The following is a 27,240-nucleotide window of genomic DNA, read 5'->3' as shown; positions in this document are numbered from 1 at the left end:
TGCAATTTCTTTGGAAGATGAACAGCAATAGGGAGAACCAATGAGAGACTAGCTGGAGGTGTCTGGACGGGCAAATTTAACTCTCATTTCCCACCAGGAAGAGGAAATAACCAAAGGCTCAGCGTGCCGTGCCGGAACCAGATTAAGGCCTGAAGCCATCCAGCGGTGTTGCGGCCAGCTCAAAAGAAAGCGAGTTGAAGAAAGGATCTCAGGAGCTCTGTAATTCACAACGCTGCAGAGTTATAAATGACAGCTATCGTCCAAAAATATACTGAAGTAAGGCTGCCAAGAGGACTTGAAAGCGGGGCAGAATTGCACGAAACCGATTTCAGGAGGTAGACTGGAATTGCATTGAAAGCATAGGAAAAGAGGCAGAATGTCCACAATGATGCACTTGGCCAAAAAGGGCGTATGCGTTTTTTCCTGAATATATTCAGGAAAAAACGCATACGCCCTTTTTGGCCAACCAAGCAAGCTTGCAAAGGAAATCTGCACTACAATGAAGTCTCACTTCCCCCCGGTCAAAAGGGCCATCTGAAAAAAGTGTAAAATCCAGCAAGGCAGGACAGGCCATGGAGAACTGGGAGCCTTGTTATGCTGATGGGCGGGATGTAAATTGCCAACAGACACTCGGGAGAAGTGTATGGTGTTTCCTGAAACATCTAAAAAACAAAGCAACAGAGCCTAGGGCACTTCCACTTATGGTCCTATAGCTTAGGGAAATTAAAATCAAAAAGACACAAACACCCCAAAGTTTGGGACGCCTCTGTTTACAAGAACCTCGTTTACAGTACAATATCAACATCGCAGAAAGTGAAAAATGGATAAAGAAGTTGTGGTGTTTACTTACAAAGCAATATCACTCAGCAATGAAATCTATGTCATCAGGCCCTTAGCAGCACAATGAGTGGATTCAGGTATGATGATTCTAACTGAAATAAGTCACACAGAAAAAGAAACATCATAAGATATCAGTAATACACGGAATGTAAACTTGGCTACACAGGAACTGAATTACAGAACAGAACAGGGTCTCCAATTTAGAAAACCAACTTATGCTTGCTTAAGGGGAAAGGTGAGTTGGGGTGCTGCATAAAACCAGAGATTGAAATGAGCACAGATAAAGTTCCTTAAGCCAAATATGGAATAGACAAGAGCTACTCCTTGCTCAACGAAATGGACTCAACACCGCATATTAAACGCCTAAGAATGTGCCTGTCTAGTAAGTATCTTAAAACCTATGGATTGCTATGTCTCCGAAAGAGAATCAAGCGTGTGTACAGGGGCATAAACGCAGTAGTGATAGGATTGGAGAGGTTCGGTGAGCAAATGAAGATCCTTTGAAGTCATATTGCATGGCACCCATTCTATGGGTCTCAACTACCCAGGTTTCAGGTATTCTTCCTTCAGCTAAAACATGCATGTGGAACCTAGAGTATGATCAACCATGTGATCGGGAGATGTGTTCAAATATGTCTCAATTTTCGTACCCTGGTACTCGGCTGCAACATTCCAGACGCTTTACTAACACTCTCCCGACTTGGAGAGTCAGTCCCTTTAACCTCCTGTTTGGCCCAGTTTGCAATTTCTGCGGAAGATGAACAGGAATAGTGAGAACCAATGAGAGACTAGCTGGAGGTGTCTGGACGGGCAAATTTAACTCTCATTTCCCACCAGGAAGAGGAATTAACCAAAGGCTCAGCGTGCCGTGCCCGAACCAGATTAGGGCCTGAAGCCATCATGCGGTGTTGCGGCCAGCTCAAAAGAAAGCGAGTTGAAGAAAGGAGCTCAGGGGCACTGTAATTCACAAACCTGCAGAGTTATAAATGACAGCTATCGTCCAAAAATATACTGAAGTAAGGCTGCCAAGAGGACTTGAAAGCGGGGCAGAATTGCAGGAAACCGATTTCAGGAGGTAGACTGGAATTGCATTGAAAGCATAGGAAAAGAGGCAGAACGTCCACAATGATGCACTTGGCCAAAAAGGGCGTATGCGTTTTTTCCTGAATATATTCAGGAAAAAACGCATACGCCCTTTTTGGCCAACCAAGCAAGCTTGCAAAGGAAATCTGCACTACAATGAAGTCTCACTTCCCCCTGGTCAAAAGGGCCATCTGAAAAAAGTGTAAAATCCAGCAAGGCAGGACAGGCCATGGAGAACTGGGAGCCTTGTTATGCTGATGGGCGGGATGTAAATTGCCAACAGACACTCGGGAGAAGTGTATGGTGTTTCCTGAAACATCTAAAAAACAAAGCAACAGAGCCTAGGGCACTTCCACTTATGGTCCTATAGCTTAGGGAAATTAAAATCAAAAAGACACAGCCACCCCAAAGTTTGGGACGCCTCTGTTTACAAGAACCTCGTTTACAGTACAAGATCAACATCGCAGAAAGTGAAAAATGGATAAAGAAGTTGTGGTGTTTACTTACAAAGCAATATCACTCAGCAATGAAATCTATGTCATCAGGCCCTTAGCAGCACAATGAGTGGATTCAGGTATGATGATTCTAACTGAAATAAGTCACACAAAAAAAGAAACATCATAAGATATCAGTAATACACGGAATGTAAACTTGGCTACACAGGAACTGAATTACAGAACAGAACAGCGTCTCAAATTTAGAAAACCAACTTATGCTTGCTTAAGGGGAAAGGTGAGTTGGGGTGCTGCATAAAACCAGAGATTGAAATGAGCACAGATAAAGTTCCTTAAGCCAAATATGGAATAGACAAATGCTACTCCTTGCTCAACGAAATGGACTCAACACCGCATATTAAACGCCTAAGAATGTGCCTGACTAGTAAGTATCTTAAAACCTATGGATTGCTATGTCTCCGAAAGAGAATCAAGCATGTGTACAGGGGCATAAACGCAGTAGTGATAGGATTGGAGAGGTTCGGTGAGCAAATGAAGACCCTTTGAAATCATATTGCATGGCACCCATTCTATGGGTCTCAACTACCCAGGTTTAAGGTATTCTTCCTTCAGCTAAAACATGCATGTGGAACCTAGAGTATGATCGACCATGTGATCGGGAGACGTGTTCAAATATGTCTCAATTTTCGTACCCTGGTACTCGGGTGCAACATTCCAGACGCTTTACTAACACTCTCCCGACTTGGAGAGTCAGTCCCTTTAACCTCCTGTTTGGCCCACTTTGCAATTTCTGCGGAAGATGAACAGGAATAGCGAGAACCAATGAGAGACTAGCTGGAGGTGTCTGGACGGGCAAATTTAACTCTCATTTCCCACCAGGAAGAGGAATTAACCAAAGGCTCAGCGTGCCGTGCCCGAACCAGATTACGGCCTGAAGCCATCCTGCGGTGTTGCGGCCAGCTCAAAAGAAAGCGATTTGAAGAAAGGAGCTCAGGGGCACTGTAATTCACAAACCTGCAGAGTTATAAATGACAGCTATCGTCCAAAAATATACTGAAGTAAGGCTGCCAAGAGGACTTGAAATCGGGGCAGAATTGCACGAAACCGATTTCAGGAGGTAGACTGGAATTGCATTGAAAGCATAGGAAAAGAGGCAGAACGTCCACAATGATGCACTTGGCCAAAAAGGGCGTATGCGTTTTTTCCTGAATATATTCAGGAAAAAACGCATACGCCCTTTTTGGCCAACCAAGCAAGCTTGCAAAGGAAATCTGCACTACAATGAAGTCTCACTTCCCCCCGGTCAAAAGGGCCATCTGAAAAAAGTGTAAAATCCAGAAAGGCAGGACAGGCCATGGAGAACTGGGAGCCTTGTTATGCTGATGGGCGGGATGTAAATTGCCAACAGACACTCGGGAGATGTGTATGGTGTTTCCTGAAACATCTAAAAAACAAAGCAACAGAGCCTAGGGCACTTCCACTTATGGTCCTATAGCTTAGGGAAATTAAAATCAAAAAGACACAGCCACCCCAAAGTTTGGGACGCCTCTGTTTACAAGAACCTCGTTTACAGTACAAGATCAACATCGCAGAAAGTGAAAAATGGATAAAGAAGTTGTGGTATTTACTTACAAAGCAATATCACTCAGCAATGAAATCTATGTCATCAGGCCCTTAACAGCACAATGAGTGGATTCAGGTATGATGATTCTAACTGAAATAAGTCACACAGAAAAAGAAACATCATAAGATATCAGTAATACACGGAATGTAAACTTGGCTACACAGGAACTGAATTACAGAACAGAACAGGGTGTCAAATTTAGAAAACCAACTTATGCTTGCTTAAGGGGAAAGGTGAGTTGGGGTGTTGCATAAAACCAGAGATTGAAATGAGCACAGATAAAGTTCCTTAAGCCAAATATGGAATAGACAAGAGCTACTCCTTGCTCAACGAAATGGACTCAACACCGCATATTAAACGCCTAAGAATGTGCCTGACTAGTAAGTATCTTAAAACCTATGGATTGCTATGTCTCCGAAAGAGAATCAAGCGTGTGTACAGGGGCATAAACGCAGTAGTGATAGGATTGGAGAGGTTCGGTGAGCAAATGAAGATCCTTTGAAGTCATATTGCATGGCACCCATTCTATGGGTCTCAACTACCCAGGTTTCAGGTATTCTTCCTTCAGCTAAAACAGGCATGTGGAACCTAGAATATGATCAACCATGTGATCGGGAGATGTGTTCAAATATGTCTCAATTTTCGTACCCTGGTACTCGGGTTCAACATTCCAGACGCTTTACTAACACTCTCCCGACTTGGAGAGTCAGTCCCTTTAACCTCCTGTTTGGCCCAGTTTGCAATTTCTGCGGAAGATGAACAGGAATAGCGAGAACCAATGAGAGACTAGCTGGAGGTGTCTGGACGGGCAAATTTAACTCTCATTTCCCACCAGGAAGAGGAATTAACCAAAGGCTCAGCGTGCCGTGCCAGAACCAGATTAGGGCCTGAAGCCATCCTGCGGTGTTGTGGCCAGCTCAAAAGAAAGCGAGTTGAAGAAAGGAGCTCAGGGGCACTGTAATTCACAAACCTGCAGAGTTATAAATGACAGCTATCGTCCAAAAATATACTGAAGTAAGGCTGCCAAGAGGACTTGAAAGCGGGGCAGAATTGCAGGAAACCGATTTCAGGAGGTAGACTGGAATTGCATTGAAAGCATAGGAAAAGAGGCAGAACGTCCACAATGATGCACTTGGCCAAAAAGGGCGTATGCGTTTTTTCCTGAATATATTCAGGAAAAAACGCATACGCCCTTTTTGGCCAACCAAGCAAGCTTGCAAAGGAAATCTGCACTACAATGAAGTCTCACTTCCCCCCGGTCAAAAGGGCCATCTGAAAAAAGTGTAAAATCCAGCAAGGCAGGACAGGCCATGGAGAACTGGGAGCCTTGTTATGCTGATGGGCGGGATGTTAATTGCAAACAGACACTCGGCATAAGTGTATGGTGTTTCCTGAAGCATCTAAAAAACAAAGCAACAGAGCCTAGGGCACTTCCACTTATGGTCCTATAGCTTAGGGAAATGAAAATCAAAAAGACACAGCCACCCCAAAGTTTGGGACGCCTCTGTTTACAAGAACCTCGTTTACAGTACAAGATCAACATCGCAGAAAGTGAAAAATGGATAAAGAAGTTGTGGTATTTACTTACAAAGCAATATCACTCAGCAATGAAATCTATGTCATCAGGCCCTTAGCAGCACAATGAGTGGATTCAGGTATGATGATTCTAACTGAAATAAGTCACACAGAAAAAGAAACATCATAAGATATCAGTAATACACGGAATGTAAACTTGGCTACACAGGAACTGAATTACAGAACAGAACAGGGTCTCAAATTTAGAAAACCAACTTATGCTTGCTTAAGGGTAAAGGTGAGTTGGGGTGCTGCATAAAACCAGAGATTGAAATGAGCACAGATAAAGTTCCTTAAGCCAAATATGGAATAGACAAGAACTACTCCTTGCTCAACGAAATGGACTCAACACCGCATATTAAACGCCTAAGAATGTACCTGACTAGTAAGTATCTTAAAACCTATGGATTGCTATGTCTCCGAAAGAGAATCAAGCATGTGTACAGGGGCATAAACGCAGCAGTGATAGGATTGGAGAGGTTCGGTGAGCAAATGAAAACCCTTTGAAGTCATATTGCATGCTACCCATTCCACGGGTTTCAACTACCCAGGTTTAAGGTATTCTTCCTTCAGCTTTAACATGCATGTGGAACCCAGAGTATGATCAACCATGTGATCGGGAGACGTGTTCAAATATGTCTCAGTTTTCCTCCCCTGGTACTCGGGTGCAACATTCCAGACGCTTTACTAACACTCTCCCGACTTGGAGAGTCAGTCCCTTTAACCTCCTGTTTGGCCCTGTTTGCAATTTCTGTGGAAGATGAACAGGAATAGCGAGAACCAATGAGAGACTACCTGGAGGTGTCTGGACGGGCAAATTTAACTCTCATTTCCCACCAGGAAGAGGAATTAACCAAAGGCTCAGCGTGCCGTGCCCGAACCAGATTAGGGCCTGAAGCCATCCTGCGGTGTTGCGGCCAGCTCAAAAGAAAGCGAGTTGAAGAAAGGAGCTCAGGGGCACTGTAATTCACAAACCTGCAGAGTTATAAATGACAGCTATCGTCCAAAAATATACTGAAGTAAGGCTGCCAAGAGGACTTGAAAGCGGGGCAGAATTGCAGGAAACCGATTTCAGGAGGTAGACTGGAATTGCATTGAAAGCATAGGAAAAGAGGCAGAACGTCCACAATGATGCACTTGGCCAAAAAGGGCGTATGCGTTTTTTCCTGAATATATTCAGGAAAAAACGCATACGCCCTTTTTGGCCAACCAAGCAAGCTTGCAAAGGAAATCTGCACTACAATGAAGTCTCACTTCCCCCCGGTCAAAAGGGCCATCTGAAAAAAGTGTAAAATCCAGCAAGGCAGGACAGGCCATGGAGAACTGGGAGCCTTGTTATGCTGATGGGCGGGATGTAAATTGCCAACAGACACTCGGGAGAAGTGTATGGTGTTTCCTGAAACATCTAAAAAACAAAGCAACAGAGCCTAGGGCACTTCCACTTATGGTCCTATAGCTTAGGGAAATTAAAATCAAAAAGACACAGCCACCCCAAAGTTTGGGACGCCTCTGTTTACAAGAACCTCGTTTACAGTACAATATCAACATCGCAGAAAGTGAAAAATGGATAAAGAAGTTGTGGTATTTACTTACAAAGCAATATCACTCAGCAATGAAATCTATGTCATCAGGCCCTTAGCAGCACAATGAGTGGATTCAGGTATGATGATTCTAACTGAAATAAGTCACACAGAAAAAGAAACATCATAAGATATCAGTAATACACGGAATGTAAACTTGGCTACACAGGAACTGAATTACAGAACAGAACAGGGTCTCAAATTTAGAAAACCAACTTATGCTTGCTTAAGGGGAAAGGTGAGTTGGGGTGCTGCATAAAACCAGAGATTGAAATGAGCACAGATAAAGTTCCTTAAGCCAAATATGGAATAGACAAGAACTACTCCTTGCTCAACGAAATGGACTCAACACCGCATATTAAACGCCTAAGAATGTGCCTGACTAGTAAGTATCTTAAAACCTATGGATTGCTATGTCTCCGAAAGAGAATCAAGCGTGTGTACAGGGGCATAAACGCAGTAGTGATAGGATTGGAGAGGTTCGGTGAGCAAATGAAGATCCTTTGAAGTCATATTGCATGGCACCCATTCTATGGGTCTCAACTACCCAGGTTTCAGGTATTCTTCCTTCAGCTAAACATGCATGTGGAACCTAGAATATGATCAACCATGTGATCGGGAGATGTGTTCAAATATGTCTCAATTTTCGTACCCTGGTACTCGGGTGCAACATTCCAGATGCTTTACTAACAATCTCCCCACTTGGAGAGTCAGTCCCTTTAACCTCCTGTTTGGCCCAGTTTGCAATTTCTGCGGAAGATGAACAGGAATAGCGAGAACCAATGAGAGACTAGCTGGAGGTGTCTGGACGGGCAAATTTAACTCTCATTTCCCACCAGGAAGAGGAATTAACCAAAGGCTCAGCGTGCCGTGCCCGAACCAGATTAGGGCCTGAAGCCATCCTGCGGTGTTGCGGCCAGCTCAAAAGAAAGCGAGTTGAAGAAAGGAGCTCAGGGGCACTGTAATTCACAAACCTGCAGAGTTATAAATGACAGCTATCGTCCAAAAATATACTGAAGTAAGGCTGCCAAGAGGACTTGAAAGCGGGGCTGAATTGCAGAAAACCGATTTCAGGAGGTAGACTGGAATTGCATTGAAAGCATAGGAAAAGAGGCAGAACGTCCACAATGATGCACTTGGCCAAAAAGGGCGTATGCGTTTTTTCCTGAATATATTCAGGAAAAAACGCATACGCCCTTTTTGGCAAACCAAGCAAGCTTGCAAAGGAAATCTGCACTACAATGAAGTCTCACTTCCCCCCGGTCAAAATGGCCATCTGAAAAAAGTGTAAAATCCAGCAAGGCAGGACAGGCCATGGAGAACTGGGAGCCTTGTTATGCTGATGGGCGGGATGTAAATTGCCAACAGACACTCGGGAGAAGTGTATGGTGTTTCCTGAAACAACTAAAAAACAAAGCAACAGAGCCTAGGGCATTTCCACTTATGGTCCTATAGCTTAGGGAAATTAAAATCAAAAAGACACAGCCACCCCAAAGTTTGGGACGCCTCTGTTTACAAGAACCTCGTTTACAGTACAAGATCAACATCGCAGAAAGTGAAAAATGGATAAAGAAGTTGTGGTATTTACTTACAAAGCAATATCACTCAGCAATGAAATCTATGTCATCAGGCCCGTAGCAGCACAATGAGTTGATTCAGGTATGATGATTCTAACTGAAATAACTCACACAGAAAAAGAAACATCATAAGATATCAGTAATACACGGAATGTAAACTTGGCTACACAGGAACTGAATTACAGAACAGAACAGGGTCTCAAATTTAGAAAACCAACTTATGCTTGCTTAAGGGGAAAGGTGAGTTGGGGTGCTGCATAAAACCAGAGATTGAAATGAGCACAGATAAAGTTCCTTAAGCCAAATATGGAATAGACAAGAACTACTCCTTGCTCAACGAAATGGACTCAACACCGCATATTAAACGCCTAAGAATGTGCCTGACTAGTAAGTATCTTAAAACCTATGGATTGCTATGTCTCCGAAAGAGAATCAAGCGTGTGTACAGGGGCATAAACGCAGTAGTGATAGGATTGGAGAGGTTCGGTGAGCAAATGAAGATCCTTTGAAGTCATATTGCATGGCATCCATTCTATGGGTCTCAACTACCCAGGTTTCAGGTATTCTTCCTTCAGCTAAAACATGCACGTGGTACCTAGAATATGATCAACCATGTGATCGGGAGATGTGTTCAAATATGTCTCAATTTTCGTACCCTGGTACTCGGGTGCAACATTCCAGACGCTTTACTAACACTCTCCCGACTTGGAGAGTCAGTCCCTTTAACCTCCTGTTTGGCCCAGTTTGCAATTTCTGCGGAAGATGAACAGGAATAGCGAGAACCAATGAGAGACTAGCTGGAGGTGTCTGGACGGGCAAATTTAACTCTCATTTCCCACCAGGAAGAGGAATTAACCAAAGGCTCAGCGTGCCGTGCCAGAACCAGATTAGGGCCTGAAGCCATCCTGCGGTGTTGTGGCCAGGTCACAAGAAAGCAAGTTGAAGAAAGGAGCTCAGGGGCACTGTAATTCACAAACCTGCAGAGTTATAAATGACAGGTATCGTCCAAAAATATACTGAAGTAAGGCTGCCAAGAGGACTTGAAAGCGGGGCAGAATTGCAGGAAACCGATTTCAGGAGGTAGACTGGAATTGCATTGAAAGCATAGGAAAAGAGGCAGAACGTCCACAATGATGCACTTGGCCAAAAAGGGCGTATGCGTTTTTTCCTGAATATATTCAGGAAAAAACGCATACGCCCTTTTTGGCCAACCAAGCAAGCTTGCAAAGGAAATCTGCACTACAATGAAGTCTCACTTCCCCCCGGTCAAAAGGGCCATCTGAAAAAAGTGTAAAATCCAGAAAGGCAGGACAGGCCATGGAGAACTGGCAGCCTTCTTATGCTGATGGGCGGGATGTAAATTGCCAACAGACACACGGGAGAAATGTATGGTGTTTCCTGAAACATCTAAAAAACAAAGCAACAGAGCCTAGGGCACTTCCACTTATGGTCCTATAGCTTAGGGAAATGAAAACCAAAAAGACACAGCCACCCCAAAGTTTGGGACGCCTCTGTTTACAAGAACCTCGTTTACAGTACAATATCAACATCGCAGAAAGTGAAAAATGGATAAAGAATTTGTGGTATTTACTTACAAAGCAATATCACTCAGCAATGAAATCTATGTCATCAGGCCCTTAGCAGCACAATGAGTGGATTCAGGTATGATGATTCTAACTGAAATAAGTCACACAGAAAAAGAAACATCATAAGATATCAGTAATACACGGAATGTAAACTTGGCTACACAGGAACTGAATTACAGAACAGAACAGCGTCTCAAATTTAGAAAACCAACTTATGCTTGCTTAAGGGGAAAGGTGAGTTGGGGTGCTGCATAAAACCAGAGATTGAAATGAGCACAGATAAAGTTCCTTAAGCCAAATATGGAATAGACAAGAGCTACTCCTTGCTCAACGAAATGGACTCAACACCGCATAATAAATGCCTAAGAATGTGCCTGACTAGTAAGCATCTTAAAACCTATGGATTGCTATGTCTCCGAAAGAGAATCAAGCGTGTGTACAGGGGCATAAACGCAGTAGTGATAGGATTGGAGAGGTTCGGTGAGCAAATGAAGATCCTTTGAAGTCATATTGCATGGCACCCATTCTATGGCTCTCAACTACCCAGGTTTCAGGTATTCTTCCTTCAGCTAAAACATGCATGTGGTACCTAGAATATGATCAACCATGTGATCGGGAGATGTGTTCAAATATGTCTCAATTTTCGTACCCTGGTACTCGGGTGCAACATTCCAGAAGCTTTACTAACACTCTCCCGACTTGGAGAGTCAGTCCCTTTAACCTCCTGTTTGGCCCAGTTTGCAATTTCTGCGGAAGATGAACAGGAATAGCGAGAACCAATGAGAGACTAGCTGGAGGTGTCTGGACGGGCAAATTTAACTCTCATTTCCCACCAGGAAGAGGAATTAACCAAAGGCTCAGCGTGCCGTGCCAGAACCAGATTAGGGCCTGAAGCCATCCTGCCGTGTTGCGGCCAGCTCAAAAGAAAGCGAGTTGAAGAAAGGAGCTCAGGGGCACTGTAATTCACAAACCTGCAGAGTTATAAATGACAGCTATCGTCCAAAAATATACTGAAGTAAGGCTGCCAAGAGGACTTGAAAGCGGGGCAGAATTGCAGGAAACCGATTTCAGGAGGTAGACTGGAATTGCATTGAAAGCATAGGAAAAGAGGCAGAACGTCCACAATGATGCACTTGGCCAAAAAGGGCGTATGCGTTTTTTCCTGAATATATTCAGGAAAAAACGCATACGCCCTTTTTGGCCAACCAAGCAAGCTTGCAAAGGAAATCTGCACTACAATGAAGTCTCACTTCCCCCCGGTCAAAAGGGCCATCTGAAAAAAGTGTAAAATCCAGCAAGGCAGGACAGGCCATGGAGAACTGGGAGCCTTGTTATGCTGATGGGCGGGATGTTAATTGCAAACAGACACTCGGGATAAGTGTATGGTGTTTCCTGAAGCATCTAAAAAACAAAGCAACAGAGCCTAGGGCACTTCCACTTATGGTCCTATAGCTTAGGGAAATGAAAATCAAAAAGACACAGCCACCCCAAAGTTTGGGACGCCTCTGTTTACAAGAACCTCGTTTACAGTACAAGATCAACATCGCAGAAAGTGAAAAATGGATAAAGAAGTTGTGGTATTTACTTACAAAGCAATATCACTCAGCAATGAAATCTATGTCATCAGGCCCTTAGCAGCACAATGAGTGGATTCAGGTATTATGATTCTAACTGAAATAAGTCACACAGAAAAAGAAACATCATAAGATATCAGTAATACACGGAATGTAAACTTGGCTACACAGGAACTGAATTACAGAACAGAACAGGGTCTCAAATTTAGAAAACCAACTTATGCTTGCTTAAGGGGAAAGGTGAGTTGGGGTGCTGCATAAAACCAGAGATTGAAATGAGCACAGATAAAGTTCCTTAAGCCAAATATGGAATAGGCAAGAGCTACTCCTTGCTCAACGAAATGGACTCAACACCGCATATTAAACGCCTAAGAATGTGCCTGACTAGTAAGTATCTTAAAACCTATGGATTGCTATGTCTCCGAAAGAGAATCAAGCGTGTGTACAGGGGCATAAACGCAGTAGTGATAGGATTGGAGAGGTTCGGTGAGCAAATGAAGATCCTTTGAAGTCATATTGCATGGCACCCATTCTATGGCTCTCAACTACCCAGGTTTCAGGTATTCTTCCTTCAGCTAAAACATGCATGTGGAACCTAGAATATGATCAACCATGTGATCGGGAGATGTGTTCAAATATGTCTCAATTTTCGTACCCTGGTACTCGGGTGCAACATTCCAGACGCTTTACTAACACTCTCCCGACTTGGAGAGTCAGTCCCTTTAACCTCCTGTTTGGCCCAGTTTGCAATTTCTGCGGAAGATGAACAGGAATAGCGAGAACCAATGAGAGACTAGCTGGAGGTGTCTGGACGGGCAAATTTAACTCTCATTTCCCACCAGGAAGAGGAATTAACCAAAGGCTCAGCGTGCCGTGCCAGAACCAGATTAGGGCCTGAAGCCATCCTGCCGTGTTGCGGCCAGCTCAAAAGAAAGCGAGTTGAAGAAAGGAGCTCAGGGGCACTGTAATTCACAAACCTGCAGAGTTATAAATGACAGCTATCGTCCAAAAATATACTGAAGTAAGGCTGCCAAGAGGACTTGAAAGCGGGGCAGAATTGCAGGAAACCGATTTCAGGAGGTAGACTGGAATTGCATTGAAAGCATAGGAAAAGAGGCAGAACGTCCACAATGATGCACTTGGCCAAAAAGGGCGTATGCGTTTTTTCCTGAATATATTCAGGAAAAAACGCATACGCCCTTTTTGGCCAACCAAGCAAGCTTGCAAAGGAAATCTGCACTACAATGAAGTCTCACTTCCCCCCTGTCAAAAGGGCCATCTGATAAAAGTGTAAAATCCAGCAAGGCAGGACAGGCCATGGAGAACTGGGAGCCTTGTTATGCTGATGGGCGGGATGTAAATTGCCAACAGACACTCGGGAGAAGTGTATGGTGTTTCCTGAAACATCTAAAAAACAAAGCAACAGAGCCTAGGGCATTTCCACTTATGGTCCTATAGCTTAGGGAAATTAAAATCAAAAAGACACAGCCACCCCAAAGTTTGGGACGCCTCTGTTTACAAGAACCTCGTTTACAGTACAAGATCAACATCGCAGAAAGTGAAAAATGGATAAAGAAGTTGTGGTATTTACTTACAAAGCAATATCACTCAGCAATGAAATCTATGTCATCAGGCCCTTAGCAGCACAATGAGTGGATTCAGGTATGATGATTCTAACTGAAATAAGTCACACAGAAAAAGAAACATCATAAGATATCAGTAATACACGGAATGTAAACTTGGCTACACAGGAACTGAATTACAGAACAGAACAGGGTCTCAAATTTAGAAAACCAACTTATGCTTGCTTAAGGGGAAAGGTGAGTTGGGGTGCTGCATAAAACCAGAGATTGAAATGAGCACAGATAAAGTTCCTTAAGCCAAATATGGAATAGGCAAGAGCTACTCCTTGCTCAACGAAATGGACTCAACACCGCATATTAAACGCCTAAGAATGTGCCTGACTAGTAAGTATCTTAAAACCTATGGATTGCTATGTCTCCGAAAGAGAATCAAGCGTGTGTACAGGGGCATAAACGCAGTAGTGATAGGATTGGAGAGGTTCGGTGAGCAAATGAAGATCCTTTGAAGTCATATTGCATGGCACCCATTCTATGGCTCTCAACTACCCAGGTTTCAGGTATTCTTCCTTCAGCTAAAACATGCATGTGGAACCTAGAATATGATCAACCATGTGATCGGGAGATGTGTTCAAATATGTCTCAATTTTCGTACCCTGGTACTCGGGTGCAACATTCCAGACGCTTTACTAACACTCTCCCGACTTGGAGAGTCAGTCCCTTTAACCTCCTGTTTGGCCCAGTTTGCAATTTCTGCGGAAGATGAACAGGAATAGCGAGAACCAATGAGAGACTAGCTGGAGGTGTCTGGACGGGCAAATTTAACTCTCATTTCCCACCAGGAAGAGGAATTAACCAAAGGCTCAGCGTGCCGTGCCAGAACCAGATTAGGGCCTGAAGCCATCCTGCCGTGTTGCGGCCAGCTCAAAAGAAAGCGAGTTGAAGAAAGGAGCTCAGGGGCACTGTAATTCACAAACCTGCAGAGTTATAAATGACAGCTATCGTCCAAAAATATACTGAAGTAAGGCTGCCAAGAGGACTTGAAAGCGGGGCAGAATTGCAGGAAACCGATTTCAGGAGGTAGACTGGAATTGCATTGAAAGCATAGGAAAAGAGGCAGAACGTCCACAATGATGCACTTGGCCAAAAAGGGCGTATGCGTTTTTTCCTGAATATATTCAGGAAAAAACGCATACGCCCTTTTTGGCCAACCAAGCAAGCTTGCAAAGGAAATCTGCACTACAATGAAGTCTCACTTCCCCCCTGTCAAAAGGGCCATCTGATAAAAGTGTAAAATCCAGCAAGGCAGGACAGGCCATGGAGAACTGGGAGCCTTGTTATGCTGATGGGCGGGATGTAAATTGCCAACAGACACTCGGGAGAAGTGTATGGTGTTTCCTGAAACATCTAAAAAACAAAGCAACAGAGCCTAGGGCATTTCCACTTATGGTCCTATAGCTTAGGGAAATTAAAATCAAAAAGACACAGCCACCCCAAAGTTTGGGACGCCTCTGTTTACAAGAACCTCGTTTACAGTACAAGATCAACATCGCAGAAAGTGAAAAATGGATAAAGAAGTTGTGGTATTTACTTACAAAGCAATATCACTCAGCAATGAAATCTATGTCATCAGGCCCTTAGCAGCACAATGAGTGGATTCAGGTATGATGATTCTAACTGAAATAAGTCACACAGAAAAAGAAACATCATAAGATATCAGTAATACACGGAATGTAAACTTGGCTACACAGGAACTGAATTACAGAACAGAACAGGGTCTCAAATTTAGAAAACCAACTTATGCTTGCTTAAGGGGAAAGGTGAGTTGGGGTGCTGCATAAAACCAGAGATTGAAATGAGCACAGATAAAGTTCCTTAAGCCAAATATGGAATAGACAAGAGCTACTCCTTGCTCAACGAAATGGACTCAACACCGCATATTAAACGCCTAAGAATGTGCCTGACTAGTAAGTATCTTAAAACCTATGGATTGCTATGTCTCCGAAAGAGAATCAAGCGTGTGTACAGGGGCATAAACGCAGTAGTGATAGGATTGGAGAGGTTCGGTGAACAAATGAATATCCTTTGAAGTCATATTGCATGGCACCCATTCTATGGGTCTCAACTACCCAGGTTTCAGGTATTCTTCCTTCAGCTAAAACATGCATGTGGAACCTAGAATATGATCAACCATGTGATCGGGAGATGTGTTCAAATATGTCTCAATTTTCGTACCCTGGTACTCGGGTGCAACATTCCAGATGCTTTACTAACACTCTCCCGACTTGGAGAGTCAGTCCCTTTAACCTCCTGTTTGGCCCAGTTTGCAATTTCTGCAGAAGATGAACAGGAATAGCGAGAACCAATGAGAGTCTAGCTGGAGGTGTCTGGACGGGCAAATTTAACTCTCATTTCCCACCAGGAAGAGGAATTAACCAAAGACTCAGCGTGCCGTACCCGAACCAGATTAGGGCCTGAAGCCATTCTGCGGTGTTGCGGCCAGCTCAAAAGAAAGCGAGTTGAAGAAAGGAGCTCAGGGGCACTGTAATTCACAAACCTGCAGAGTTATAAATGACAGCTATCGTCCAAAAATATACTGAAGTAAGGCTGCCAAGAGGACTTGAAAGCGGGGCAGAATTGCAGGAAACCGATTTCAGGAGGTAGACTGGAATTGCATTGAAAGCATAGGAAAAGAGGCAGAACGTCCACAATGATGCACTTGGCCAAAAAGGGCGTATGCGTTTTTTCCTGAATATATTCAGGAAAAAACGCATACGCCCTTTTTGGCCAACCAAGCAAGCTTGCAAAGGAAATCTGCACTACAATGAAGTCTCACTTCCCCCCGGTCAAAAGGGCCATCTGAAAAAAGTGTAAAATCCAGCAAGGCAGGACAGGCCATGGAGAACTGGGAGCCTTGTTATGCTGATGGGCGGGATGTAAATTGCCAACAGACACTCGGGAGAAGTGTATGGTGTTTCCTGAAACATCTAAAAAACAAAGCAACAGAGCCTAGGGCACTTCCACTTATGGTCCTATAGCTTAGGGAAATTAAAATCAAAAAGACACAGCCACCCCAAAGTTTGGGACGCCTCTGTTTACAAGAACCTCGTTTACAGTACAAGTTCAACATTGCAGAAAGTGAAAAATGGATAAAGAAGTTTTGGTATTTACTTACAAAGCAATATAACTCAGCAATGAAATCTATGTCATCAGGCCCTTAGCAGCACAATGAGTGGATTCAGGTATGATGATTCTAACTGAAATAAGTCACACAGAAAAAGAAACATCATAAGATATCAGTAATACACGGAATGTAAACTTGGCTACACAGGAACTGAATTACAGAACAGAACAGGGTCTCAAATTTAGAAAACCAACTTATGCTTGCTTAAGGGGAAAGGTGAGTTGGGGTGCTGCATAAAACCAGAGATTGAAATGAGCACAGATAAAGTTCCTTAAGCCAAATATGGAATAGACAAGAGCTACTCCTTGCTCAACGAAATGGACTCAACACCACATATTAAACGCCTAAGAATGTGCCTGACTAGTAAGTATCTTAAAACCTATGGATTGCTATGTCTCCGAAAGAGAATCAAGCGTGTGTACAGGGGCATAAACGCAGTAGTGATAGGATTGGAGAGGTTCGGTGAGCAAATGAAGATCCTTTGAAGTCATATTGCATGGCACCCATTCTATGGGTCTCAACTACCCAGGTTTCAGGTATTCTTCCTTCAGCTAAACATGCATGTGGAACCTAGAATATGATCAACCATGTGATCGGGAGATGTGTTCAAATATGTCTCAGTTTTCCTCCCCTGGTACTCGGGTGCAACATTCCAGATGCTTTACTAACAATCTCCCGACTTGGAGAGTCAGTCCCTTTAACCTCCTGTTTGGCCCAGTTTGCAATTTCTGCGGAAGATGAACAGGAATAGCGAGAACCAATGAGAGACTAGCTGGAGGTGTCTGGACGGGCAAATTTAACTCTCATTTCCCACCAGGAAGAGGAATTAACCAAAGGCTCAGCGTGCCGTGCCCGAACCAGATTAGGGTCTGAAGCCATCCTGCGGTGTTGCGGCCAGCTCAAAAGAAAGCGAGTTGAAGAAAGGAGCTCAGGGGCACTGTAATTCACAAACCTGCAGAGTTATAAATGACAGCTATCGTCCAAAAATATACTGAAGTAAGGCTGCCAAGAGGACTTGAAAGCGGGGCTGAATTGCAGGAAACCGATTTCAGGAGGTAGACTGGAATTGCATTGAAAGCATAGGAAAAGAGGCAGAACGTCCACAATGATGCACTTGGCCAAAAAGGGCGTATGCGTTTTTTCCTGAATATATTCAGGAAAAAACGCATACGCCCTTTTTGGCCAACCAAGCAAGCTTGCAAAGGAAATCTGCACTACAATGAAGTCTCACTTCCCCCCGGTCAAAAGGGCCATCTGAAAAAAGTGTAAAATCCAGCAAGGCAGGACAGGCCATGGAGAACTGGGAGCCTTGTTATGCTGATGGGCGGGATGTAAATTGCCAACAGACACTCGGGAGAAGTGTATGGTGTTTCCTGAAACATCTAAAAAACAAAGCAACAGAGCCTAGGGCATTTCCACTTATGGTCCTATAGCTTAGGGAAATTAAAATCAAAAAGACACAGCCACCCCAAACTTTGGGACGCCTCTGTTTACAAGAACCTCGTTTACAGTACAAGATCAACATCGCAGAAAGTGAAAAATGGATAAAGAAGTTGTGGTATTTACTTACAAAGCAATATCACTCAGCAATGAAATCTATGTCATCAGGCCCGTAGCAGCACAATGAGTTGATTCAGATATGATAATTCTAACTGAAATAACTCACACAGAAAAAGAAACATCATAAGATATCAGTAATACACGGAATGTAAACTTGGCTACACAGGAACTGAATTACAGAACAGAACAGGGTCTCAAATTTAGAAAACCAACTTATGCTTGCTTAAGGGGAAAGGTGAGTTGGGGTGCTGCATAAAACCAGAGATTGAAATGAGCACAGATAAAGTTCCTTAAGCCAAATATGGAATAGACAAGAACTACTCCTTGCTCAACGAAATGGACTCAACACCGCATATTAAACGCCTAAGAATGTGCCTGACTAGTAAGTATCTTAAAACCTATGGATTGCTATGTCTCCGAAAGAGAATCAAGCGTGTGTACAGGGGCATAAACGCAGTAGTGATAGGATTGGAGAGGTTCAGTGAGCAAATGAAGATCCTTTGAAGTCATATTGCATGGCATCCATTCTATGGGTCTCAACTACCCAGGTTTCAGGTATTCTTCCTTCAGCTAAAACATGCATGTGGTACCTAGAATATGATCAACCATGTGATCGGGAGATGTGTTCAAATATGTCTCAATTTTCGTACCCTGGTACTCGGGTGCAACATTCCAGACGCTTTACTAACACTCTCCCGACTTGGAGAGTCAGTCCCTTTAACCTCCTGTTTGGCCCAGTTTGCAATTTCTGCGGAAGATGAACAGGAATAGCGAGAACCAATGAGAGACTAGCTGGAGGTGTCTGGACGGGCAAATTTAACTCTCATTTCCCACCAGGAAGAGGAATTAACCAAAGGCTCAGCGTGCCGTGCCCGAACCGGATTAGGGCCTGAAGCCATCCTGCGGTGTTGCGGCCAGCTCAAAAGAAAGCGAGTTGAAGAAAGGAGCTCAGGGGCACTGTAATTCACAAACCTGCAGAGTTATAAATGACAGCTATCGTCCAAAAATATACTGAAGTAAGGCTGCCAAGAGGACTTGAAAGCGGGGCAGAATTGCAGGAAACCGATTTCAGGAGGTAGACTGGAATTGCATTGAAAGCATAGGAAAAGAGACAGAACGTCCACAATGATGCACTTGGCCAAAAAGGGCGTATGCGTTTTTTCCTGAATATATTCAGGAAAAAACGCATACGCCCTTTTTGGCCAACCAAGCAAGCTTGCAAAGGAAATCTGCACTACAATGAAGTCTCACTTCCCCCCGGTCAAAAGGGCCATCTGAAAAAAGTGTAAAATCCAGAAAGGCAGGACAGGCCATGGAGAAGTGGGAGCCTTGTTATGCTGATGGGCGGGATGTTAATTGCCAACAGACACTGGGGAGAAGTGTATGGTGTTTCCTGAAACATCTAAAAAACAAAGCAACAGAGCCTAGGGCACTTCCACTTATGGTCCTATAGCTTAGGGAAATTAAAATCAAAAAGACACAGCCACCCCAAAGTTTGGGACGCCTCTGTTTACAAGAACCTCGTTTACAGTACAAGATCAACATCGCAGAAAGTGAAAAATGGATAAAGAAGTTGTGGTATTTACTTACAAAGCAATATCACTCAGCAATGAAATCTATGTCATCAGGCCCTTAGCAGCACAATGAGTGGATTCAGGTATGATGATTCTAACTGAAATAAGTCACACAGAAAAAGAAACATCATAAAATATCACTAATACATGGAATGTAAACTTGGCTACACAGGAACTGAATTACAGAACAGAACAGGGTCTCAAATTTAGAAAACCAACTTATGCTTGCTTAAGGGGAAAGGTGAGTTGGGGTGCTGCATAAAACCAGAGATTGAAATGAGCACAGATAAAGTTCCTTAAGTCAAATATGGAATAGACAAGAGCTACTCCTTGCTCAACGAAAAGGACTCAACACCGCATATTAAACGCCTAAGAATGTGCCTGACTAGTAAGTATCTTAAAACCTATGGATTGCTATGTCTCCGAAAGAGAATCAAGCATGTGTACAGGGGCATAAACGCAGCAGTGATAGGATTGGAGAGGTTCGGTGAGCAAATGAAGACCCTTTGAAGTCATATTGCATGGTACCCATTCCACGGGTTTCAACTCTCCAGGTTTAAGGTATTCTTCCTTCAGCTAAAACATGCATGTGGAACCCAGAGTATGATCAACCATGTGATCGGGAGACGTGTTCAAATATGTCTCAGTTTTCCTCCCCTGGTACTCGGGTGCAACATTCCAGACGCTTTACTAACACTCTCCCGACTTGGAGAGTCAGTCCCTTTAACCTCCTGTTTGGCCCACTTTGCAATTTCTGCTGAAGATGAACAGGAATAGCGAGAACCAATGAGAGACTAGCTGGAGGTGTCTGGACGGGCAAATTTAACTCTCATTTCCCACCAGGAAGAGGAATTAACCAAAGGCTCAGCGTGCCGTGCCGGAACCAGATTAGGGCCTGAAGCCATCCTGCGGTGTTGCGGCCAGCTCACAAGAAAGCGAGTGGAAGAAAGGAGCTCAGGGGCACTGTAATTCACAAACCTGCAGAGTTATAAATGACAGCTTTCGTCCAAAAATATACTGAAGTAAGGCTGCCAAGAGGACTTGAAAGCGGGGCAGAATTGCAGGAAACCGATTTCAGGAGGTAGACTGGAATTGCATTGAAAGCATAGGAAAAGAGGCAGAACGTCCACAATGATGCACTTGGACAAAAAGGGCGTATGCGTTTTTTCCTGAATATATTCAGGAAAAAACGCATACGCCCTTTTTGGCCAACCAAGCAAGCTTGCAAAGGAAATCTGCACTACAATGAAGTCTCACTTCCCCCCGGTCAAAAGGGCCATCTGAAAAAAGTGTAAAATCCAGAAAGGCAGGACAGGCCATGGAGAACTGGGAGCCTTGTTATGCTGATGGGCGGGATGTAAATTGCCAACAGACACTCGGGAGAAGTGTATGGTGTTTCCTGAAACATCTAAAAAACAAAGCAACAGAGCCTAGGGCACTTCCACTTATGGTACTATAGCTTAGGGAAATTAAAATCAAAAAGACACAGCCACCCCAAAGTTTGGGACGCCTCTGTTTACAAGAACCTCGTTTACAGTACAAGTTCAACATCGCAGAAAGTGAAAAATGGATAAAGAAGTTGTGGTATTTACTTACAAAGCAATATCACTCAGCAATGAAGTCTATGTCATCAGGCCCGTAGCAGCACAATGAGTTGATTCAGGTATGATGATTCTAACTGAAATAACTCACACAGAAAAAGAAACATCATAAGATATCAGTAATACACGGAATGTAAACTTGGCTACACAGGAACTGAATTACAGAACAGAACAGGGTCTCAAATTTAGAAAACCAACTTATGCTTGCTTAAGGGGAAAGGTGAGTTGGGGTGCTGCATAAAACCAGAGATTGAAATGAGCACAGATAAAGTTCCTTAAGCCAAATATGGAATAGACAAGAACTACTCCTTGCTCAACGAAATGGACTCAACACCGCATATTAAACGCCTAAGAATGTACCTGACTAGTAAGTATCTTAAAACCTATGGATTGCTATGTCTCCGAAAGAGAATCAAGCATGTGTACAGGGGCATAAACGCAGCAGTGATAGGATTGGAGAGGTTCGGTGAGCAAATGAAGACCCTTTGAAGTCATATTGCATGCTACCCATTCCACGGGTTTCAACTACCCAGGTTTAAGGTATTCTTCCTTCAGCTTTAACATGCATGTGGAACCCAGAGTATGATCAACCATGTGATCGGGAGACGTGTTCAAATATGTCTCAGTTTTCCTCCCCTGGTACTCGGGTGCAACATTCCAGACGCTTTACTAACACTCTCCCGACTTGGAGAGTCAGTCCCTTTAACCTCCTGTTTGGCCCTGTTTGCAATTTCTGCGGAAGATGAACAGGAATAGCGAGAACCAATGAGAGACTACCTGGAGGTGTCTGGACGGGCAAATTTAACTCTCATTTCCCACCAGGAAGAGGAATTAACCAAAGGCTCAGCGTGCCGTGCCCGAACCAGATTAGGGCCTGAAGCCATCCTGCGGTGTTGCGGCCAGCTCAAAAGAAAGCGAGGTGAAGAAAGGAGCTCAGGGGCACTGTAATTCACAAACCTGCAGAGTTATAAATGACAGCTATCGTCCAAAAATATACTGAAGTAAGGCTGCCAAGAGGACTTGAAAGCGGGGCAGAATTGCAGGAAACCAATTTCAGGAGGTAGACTGGAATTGCATTGAAAGCATAGGAAAAGAGGCAGAACGTCCACAATGATGCACTTGGCCAAAAAGGGCGTATGCGTTTTTTCCTGAATATATTCAGGAAAATACGCATAAGCCCTTTTTGGCCAACCAAGCAAGCTTGCAAAGGAAATCTGCACTACAATGAAGTCTCACTTCCCGCCCCCCCGGTCAAAAGGGCAATCTGAAAAAAGTGTAAAATCCAGAAAGGCAGGACAGGCCATGGAGAAATGGGAGCCTTGTTATGCTGATGGGCGGGATGTAAATTGCCAACAGACACTCGGGAGAAGTGTATGGTGTTTCCTGAAACATCTAAAAAACAAAGCAACAGAGCCTAGGGCACTTCCACTTATGGTCCTATAGCTTAGGGAAATTAAAATCAAAAAGACACAGCCACCCCAAAGTTTGGGACGCCTCTGTTTACAAGAACCTCGTTTACAGTACAAGATCAACATCGCAGAAAGTGAAAAATGGATAAAGAAGTTGTGGTGTTTACTTACAAAGCAATATCACTCAGCAATGAAATCTATGTCATCAGGCCCGTAGCAGCACAATGAGTTGATTCAGATATGATAATTCTAACTGAAATAACTCACACAGAAAAAGAAACATCATAAGATATCAGTAATACACGGAATGTAAACTTGGCTACACAGGAACTGAATTACAGAACAGAACAGGGTCTCAAATTTAGAAAACCAACTTATGCTTGCTTAAGGGGAAAGGTGAGTTGGGGTGCTGCATAAAACCAGAGATTGAAATGAGCACAGATAAAGTTCCTTAAGCCAAATATGGAATAGACAAGAACTACTCCTTGCTCAACGAAATGGACTCAACACCGCATATTAAACGCCTAAGAATGTGCCTGACTAGTAAGTATCTTAAAACCTATGGATTGCTATGTCTCCGAAAGAGAATCAAGCGTGTGTACAGGGGCATAAACGCAGTAGTGATAGGATTGGAGAGGTTCGGTGAGCAAATGAAGATCCTTTGAAGTCATATTGCATGGCATCCATTCTATGGGTCTCAACTACCCAGGTTTCAGGTATTCTTCCTTCAGCTAAAACATGCATGTGTTACCTAGAATATGATCAACCATGTGATCGGGAGATGTGTTCAAATATGTCTCAATTTTCGTACCCTGGTACTCGGGTGCAACATTCCAGACGCTTTACTAACACTCTCCCGACTTGGAGAGTCAGTCCCTTTAACCTCCTGTTTGGCCCAGTTTGCAATTTCTGCGGAAGATGAACAGGAATAGCGAGAACCAATGAGAGACTAGCTGGAGGTGTCTGGACGGGCAAATTTAACTCTCATTTCCCACCAGGAAGAGGAATTAACCAAAGGCTCAGCGTGCCGTGCCCGAACCGGATTAGGGCCTGAAGCCATCCTGCGGTGTTGCGGCCAGCTCAAAAGAAAGCGAGTTGAAGAAAGGAGCTCAGGGGCACTGTAATTCACAAACCTGCAGAGTTATAAATGACAGCTATCGTCCAAAAATATACTGAAGTAAGGCTGCCAAGAGGACTTGAAAGCGGGGCTGAATTGCAGGAAACCGATTTCAGGAGGTAGACTGGAATTGCATTGAAAGCATAGGAAAAGAGACAGAACGTCCACAATGATGCACTTGGCCAAAAAGGGCGTATGCGTTTTTTCCTGAATATATTCAGGAAAAAATGCATACGCCCTTTTTGGCCAACCAAGCAAGCTTGCAAAGGAAATCTGCACTACAATGAAGTCTCACTTCCCCCCGGTCAAAAGGGCCATCTGAAAAAAGTGTAAAATCCAGAAAGGCAGGACAGGCCATGGAGAAGTGGGAGCCTTGTTATGCTGATGGGCGGGATGTTAATTGCCAACAGACACTGGGGAGAAGTGTATGGTGTTTCCTGAAACATCTAAAAAACAAAGCAACAGAGCCTAGGGCACTTCCACTTATGGTCCTATAGCTTAGGGAAATTAAAATCAAAAAGACACAGCCACCCCAAAGTTTGGGACGCCTCTGTTTACAAGAACCTCGTTTACAGTACAAGATCAACATCGCAGAAAGTGAAAAATAGATAAAGAAGTTGTGGTATTTACTTACAAAGCAATATCACTCAGCAATGAAATCTATGTCATCAGGCCCTTAGCAGCACAATGAGTGGATTCAGGTATGATGATTCTAACTGAAATAAGTCACACAGAAAAAGAAACATCATAAAATATCACTAATACATGGAATGTAAACTTGGCTACACAGGAACTGAATTACAGAACAGAACAGGGTCTCAAATTTAGAAAACCAACTTATGCTTGCTTAAGGGGAAAGGTGAGTTGGGGTGCTGCATAAAACCAGAGATTGAAATGAGCACAGATAAAGTTCCTTAAGTCAAATATGGAATAGACAAGAGCTACTCCTTGCTCAACGAAAAGGACTCAACACCGCATATTAAACGCCTAAGAATGTGCCTGACTAGTAAGTATCTTAAAACCTATGGATTGCTATGTCTCCGAAAGAGAATCAAGCATGTGTACAGGGGCATAAACGCAGCAGTGATAGGATTGGAGAGGTTCGGTGAGCAAATGAAGACCCTTTGAAGTCATATTGCATGGTACCCATTCCACGGGTTTCAACTACCCAGGTTTAAGGTATTCTTCCTTCAGCTAAAACACACATGTGGAACCTAGAGTATGATCAACCATGTGATCGGGAGACGTGTTCAAATATGTCTCAGTTTTCATACCCTGGTACTCGGGTGCAACATTCCAGACGCTTTAAAACACTCTCCCCACTTGGAGAGTCAGCGCCTTTAACCTCCTGTTTGGCCCAGTTTTCAATTTCTGCGGAAGATGAACAGGAATAGCGAGAACCAATGAGAGACTAGCTGGAGGTGTCTGGACGGGCAAGTTTAACTCTCATTTCCCACCAGGAAGAGGAAATAACCAAAGGCTCAGCGTGCCGTGCCGGAACCAGATTAGGGCCTGAAGCCATCCTGCGGTGTTGCGGCCAGCTCACAAGAAAGCGAGTGGAAGAAAGGAGCTCAGGGGCACTGTAATTCACAAACCTGCAGAGTTATAAATGACAGCTTTCGTCCAAAAATATACTGAAGTAAGGCTGCCAAGAGGACTTGAAAGCGGGGCAGAATTGCAGGAAACCGATTTCAGGAGGTAGACTGGAATTGCATTGAAAGCATAGGAAAAGAGGCAGAACGTCCACAATGATGCACTTGGCCAAAAAGGGCGTATGCGTTTTTTTCCTGAATATATTCAGGAAAAAACGCATACGCCCTTTTTGGCCAACCAAGCAAGCTTGCAAAGGAAATCTGCACTACAATGAAGTCTCACTTCCCCCCGGTCAAAAGGGCCATCTGAAAAAAGTGTAAAATCCAGAAAGGCAGGACAGGCCATGGAGAACTGGGAGCCTTGTTATGCTGATGGGCGGGATGTAAATTGCCAACAGACACTCAGGAGAAGTGTATGGTGTTTCCTGAAACATCTAAAAAACAAAGCAACAGAGCCTAGGGCACTTCCACTTATGGTACTATAGCTTAGGGAAATTAAAATCAAAAAGACACAGCCACCCCAAAGTTTGGGACGCCTCTGTTTACAAGAACCTCGTTTACAGTACAAGTTCAACATCGCAGAAAGTGAAAAATGGATAAAGAAGTTGTGGTATTTACTTACAAAGCAATATCACTCAGCAATGAAGTCTATGTCATCAGGCCCGTAGCAGCACAATGAGTTGATTCAGGTATGATGATTCTAACTGAAATAACTCACACAGAAAAAGAAACATCATAAGATATCAGTAATACACGGAATGTAAACTTGGCTACACAGGAACTGAATTACAGAACAGAACAGGGTCTCAAATTTAGAAAACCAACTTATGCTTGCTTAAGGGGAAAGGTGAGTTGGGGTGCTGCATAAAACCAGAGATTGAAATGAGCACAGATAAAGTTCCTTAAGCCAAATATGGAATAGACAAGAACTACTCCTTGCTCAACGAAATGGACTCAACACCGCATATTAAACGCCTAAGAATGTACCTGACTAGTACGTATCTTAAAACCTATGGATTGCTATGTCTCCGAAAGAGAATCAAGCATGTGTACAGGGGCATAAACGCAGCAGTGATAGGATTGGAGAGGTTCGGTGAGCAAATGAAGACCCTTTGAAGTCATATTGCATGCTACCCATTCCACGGGTTTCAACTACCCAGGTTTAAGGTATTCTTCCTTCAGCTTTAACATGCATGTGGAACCCAGAGTATGATCAACCATGTGATCGGGAGACGTGTTCAAATATGTCTCAGTTTTCCTCCCCTGGTACTCGGGTGCAACATTCCAGACGCTTTACTAACACTCTCCCGACTTGGAGAGTCAGTCCCTTTAACCTCCTGTTTGGCCCTGTTTGCAATTTCTGCGGAAGATGAACAGGAATAGCGAGAACCAATGAGAGACTACCTGGAGGTGTCTGGACGGGCAAATTTAACTCTCATTTCCCACCAGGAAGAGGAATTAACCAAAGGCTCAGCGTGCCGTGCCGGAACCAGATTAGGGCCTGAAGCCATCCTGCGGTGTTGCGGCCAGCTCAAAAGAAAGCGAGGTGAAGAAAGGAGCTCAGGGGCACTGTAATTCACAAACCTGCAGAGTTATAAATGACAGCTATCGTCCAAAAATATACTGAAGTAAGGCTGCCAAGAGGACTTGAAAGCGGGGCAGAATTGCAGGAAACCAATTTCAGGAGGTAGACTGGAATTGCATTGAAAGCATAGGAAAAGAGGCAGAA

The sequence above is a fragment of the Grampus griseus genome (assembly GCF_964374135.1).
Source record: "Grampus griseus genome assembly, chromosome: 3".
In the NCBI taxonomy this organism is placed as follows: domain Eukaryota; kingdom Metazoa; phylum Chordata; class Mammalia; order Artiodactyla; family Delphinidae; genus Grampus; species Grampus griseus.
The sequence above is the reverse complement of the archived record's forward strand: the minus strand, read 5'-3'. Positions refer to the sequence as shown.